At 40.6% G+C, this 4818-nt stretch overlaps 1 pseudogene; it reads left to right on the forward strand.

The window, feature by feature from the left end:
* The first annotated feature begins 2467 nt into the window (after nucleotides 1-2467).
* On the forward strand, nucleotides 2468-4106 carry LOC101579989 (annotated as a pseudogene).
* Nucleotides 4107-4818: the final 712 nt, after the last annotated feature.

Below are 4818 nucleotides of genomic sequence, written 5' to 3' on the forward strand. Positions count from 1 at the left end.
TGGACTCATAGTGACCCTCTTGTCTCAGCCTCCCCAGTGCTGTAATTACAAGTGTGTGCTACCATGCCTGGTTTCAGTGGTTGCACAATGTGCCCAGTGTTGTGGGGCTGGCACGGTATACAGTACTGAGGATCAAACTTGAGACCTTGTGCTGGCTGGGCAGGCGCTTAGACTGCTGAGCTATCTCCCCAGTTCTCTACTTGATTTTTATAATAATCACTTCAATATGTTTCTTTATGGTTTTGTTACCAAATGTATGCCCTTATTTACTATAATCTAGGCTCACCCATTTAAAATTGTATATGTTCCTACTACTGGACAGAAAGATATAAGATAATGAGTTACATTAAAGTGATAAGTACAATTAAAACATATACACAATGTAGAGTTATGGTACACTGCAAGAGCAGTGAGTCTACTTGCCTAGATTCATATTCTGTCAACTATGAGCTTTTTGGGATTCACCATGTTATTCAACATCTCTATGTTAGTCTTTTCCCTTGTTCAATGCAATAATAATATTTTATTTTATTGTGGAAAGAAATATAAGAAGCATTTTTCAGAATATAAGAAAATGATGAAATAAATTCTAATCTAAAAGACAAAAGGATGATGTTATTAAACAGAGTACTAATGAGTCAATTTAGATCTTGAATGTGTATACTAAAAGAAGCCTTTATTAACTCCAAAGATGAAGAGAGGATCAAAGGCAAATGGGGGAGGTCCTCTGACCTGAGACAAATAAAGCGGAGACTTTCATGGGCTTTTGCTAGGGGTAGAATTTGAGGGGCAGGTTTAGTGATACCTAAGAAGCTGATTGGGGACTCCCCTGTGTGTGGATATGGTGAGAGGAAATTGTACCCAGGACTGGTTTAGGGGAGAAGGAGGATGTTGTCATTGGGAAGATAAGCTTAAGGGTTTTGACCATGTTAGATGACACTATAATAATTTAGCATTTCATACTAGGTACAGAACCTATCAGTAACCATTAACGTGAAAGCTATGAAAGATAAATCAGCAAGGTATGCATAGCTGGATGTGCAAAATTGTGAACTCCGTGATAGCCTTGAACTGCATTCAGATTTAGAAGATGGTGTGCAGACTGAGATAGAATTACTATGAGTTTAAGACCAACCTGAACTTACATAGTGAGGCCCTGTCTCATAAAACCAAAACAGTAACAACAATGACAACTAAAAAAAAAACCCTATAGTTTATGTAATCATTATATACTACAAACATGTATAGTAAGAAAATATAATAAAAGTAAAACAAAGAACAGGAAAACAAAAAGCAAGAAGAAATATTCTATCTTGTTTAACCCACTGGCATTTTGGGTTTTCCTGAAAGTTTCATCTGAATCAAATCCTGAGGAGGGTAGAGGAGAGGTTGGGGTGTGAGGCTAAGAGGCTGAGGGAGAGAAAGAGAGAGGCAGAGAGAAAAGACTAATAAAGTAATACCTTGGTTTATGAATTCTTCTGTTTACAAACAATTCAGTTCTCACACAAAAGTGTTTGACAAAATATGGCTTCTATTCACAAACTCCACATTGGGTGACAGACACAACCATAATCATCTTCCCTACACAAACACAAACGAGGCCTCTTCTTCCAGATCATAAAACAAATTTAATTTGTGAACTGAGATACCACTATACTTTTAAAAAATCAGTAGATAGATAATCTTGTGATCCAAATCAAGAAAGAGAATTGAAATAAATTCATAACAGGAAAGGAAATTATTATTTTATATAATAATTATAAAATTCTAAAACTATATATATATAGTTTTAGAATTTTATAATTATTAAAAGTAAAAACCTATAGACATTTAATACATTTTTGTACAACAGGAAATACCAAAATTGGCTCAAGAAAGATAAAATGATAATAATTAAGGAACTTGATTTGAAGTGATGGTAAAAATATTTTTCTAAATGTTCTAGGCTCAGATAGCTCATTCTGTTTTCTAACAGAAAAATTTAAAATCATAGGCAGTTGAATCCAACAATGCATTAAAGTATATTTATTATGTTATGCTTTAAAAGTCAGAAAATCTATCAACAAATTATTTATAACATTAAAAAAGAAAAACTGCATGATTATTTTAACAGATGCAAAGATATCTCTTCAAAATTTAATATTCTTATTTTAAAACTTTTTTTAAATTAAAAAATATTTATTTATTATAGGAAGTCACTACACAGCTCAGACTCATAGTGATCCTCCAGTTTCAGCCTTCCCAAGTGCTGGGATTACAGGTGTGCACCACCAAGCCCTGTTTCTGAGACTGGCATGGCATGGGATCGAACCTGGGTCCTCATGCTTGCCAGGCAGGCCCTTAGACTGCTGAGTTATCTCCCAGCCCTTTTAAAACTACTTGAAAACTAGGAAGAGAGTAACATTTCCTTATCTTGACAAATACTATTAAAATTTTGTATTTAATAGAAAACATTTAGGGAGGAAAGATGGCGGACGGCATGGACCACATAGACATCTATGTGGACATGGGCAAGGAGTTCAACAGGAAGTGGAATATGGTGGGCATGATCAGATAGGTCTGTATGATATCATCTCCCCATCTGCAAATAATGGAGATGCTTCAGAAGACCGGGATTATATGGATACCCTCCTGCCAACTGTTGGTGATGTCATGGGAAAAGGAGCAGCACCCAATGTTGTCTATATGTATACTGGAAAGAGAATCACATTATATATTGGAAATCTAACTTGGTGGACAACAGATGAAGACTTAACTGAAGCAGTTCATTCTTTGGGAGTAAATGATATTTTGGAGATAAAATTTTTTGAAAATCAGGCCAATGGCCAATCAAAGGGATTTGCACTTGTAGGTATTGAATCTGAAGCATCTTCCAAAAAGTTAAAGGATATTTTGCCCAAAAGAGAACTTTATGGCCAAATCCTGTTGTAACCCCATGTAATAAATAGTTTCTGAGTCAATTTGAAATGCAGTCCAGGAAAACTACACAATCAGGATAAATGTCTGAGGAAGGTGAAGCTGGTCCTCTGGGAGGCAGTTCACGTGCATCATTTCCACAAGGTGGTAGAGGATGGGGCCTATTTCTGGGGAATGTACCCAGTGGGACAGATTTCCTGGGCCAGCAGGATCAGGAGGGCCACCCCCACCTTTTCCAGCTGGACAGACTCCACCATGTCCACCCTTAGGTCCCCTTGGCACACCTGGTCCTCCAGGTCCTCCTCCTGGTCAGGTTCTGCCTCCTCCTCTAGGCAGGCCTCCTAGTCGAGGAGATCACCCTCCACCACTAGTTCTTTTTCTTGGACAGCCTTATGGGCAGCCTCCATTGAGTCCACTTCCTCCTGGACCTCCACCTCCACCTCCAGGTTATGGCCCCCTTCCTGGCTCACCACCTCCACAGCAGGGACCGCCACCACCTCCAGGCCCCTTTCCACCTCGCCCATGTGGCCCACTAGGGCCACCCCTTACACTTGTTCCTCCTCTGCTTCTTTCAGGACCACCTCCAGTGCCCCATCACCAGCTCCACATGTGAATCCAGCTTTCTTTCCTCTACCATTTAACAGCGGCATGGCTACATCAGATAGTCCAGGTCTATCACCAGCAGATCCATATGGCCGAGCTCCACTATGTGATAGGGGTGACTGTGGCCCCCCTGGGAGGGAAATGGATACTGCAAGAATACCTTTGAGTGAAGCAGAGTTTGAAGAAATCATGAATAGAAATAGGGCAATCTCAAGCAGTGCTATTTCACGAGCTGTGTCTGATGCTAGTGCTGGTGATTATGGAAGTGCTATTGAGACATTGGTTGCTACAATTTCTTTAATTAAACAATCCAAAGTGTCTGCTGATGACCGCTGAAAAGTTCTCATTAGCTCTTTGCAAGATTGTCTTCATGGAATTGAATCCAAGTTGTATGGTCTGGATCGAGATGTGAACGATCAAGAGAGAGGGACCATAGTAGATCATGAGAAAAGAGTCAGCGTCATAAATCCTGTAGCAGAGATCGCCATGATGATTATTTTAGCGAGAGAAGCAGGGAGAGAGAGAGACAGTGGGACCAGGACTGGGACCGAGAGCATGATCGAGGGCGAGAGCATCATCATCGTTAGAAGCTGAAGGAAGAGGAACACCTTCCAAGATAAAAGTCTTCATGGGTGAAAAATGACGCTTGTCCAACAGTTTGTTTCTTGTGATTGAACTGCACCTGTAAGAATTCATGGATAAACTGAACAGGAATAGATCTGAATAAAGCAAATCTGCATAAATGGTTAAAGAAAAAGAAAAGAAAAAGAAAACATTTAGGGCCAGCGAGATAGCTCAACAGGTCAAGCACCTGCTCAGGCAATCACAGGGATTGGGGTTGCCTGGCACCACATGCTATCCTGGCCCTGCCTCTGGGCAGGCTGAGCCAGCCACCGAGTCTGAGAGTGGTGGCACACACTTGAATCCCAGTGCTGGGAAGGCTGAAACAGGAAGATTACTGTGAGTCCAAGCTGCAGAGTGAGACCCTGTACCCAATACATTAAAAAATAAAAAAAAAAAGTTTTTTTCTAACATACAGATTTTTTTTTTTTGGGAAGGGTCTACAGGGTGTTCAACATCACACTACTAGATTGGACTCCTAGTGATCTGCTTGTTTACAGCCTCCCAAGAGCTGGGATTACAGGTGAGCGCCACCACGCCCAGTCTCAATTGTTATTTCAGGCTGCCCCAGGGGCTGGGCTGGCAAGGCAGGCCTGGGGATCAAACCCCGGGCCCTTGCTTCTGTTTGCAGGCATTTTAATCCACTGAGCTATTTGGCCGGCCCAGATACAGTTATTT

Source organism: Octodon degus, unplaced genomic scaffold (genome assembly GCF_000260255.1).
Source record: "Octodon degus isolate 3935 unplaced genomic scaffold, OctDeg1.0 scaffold00107, whole genome shotgun sequence".
Taxonomy (NCBI): domain Eukaryota; kingdom Metazoa; phylum Chordata; class Mammalia; order Rodentia; family Octodontidae; genus Octodon; species Octodon degus.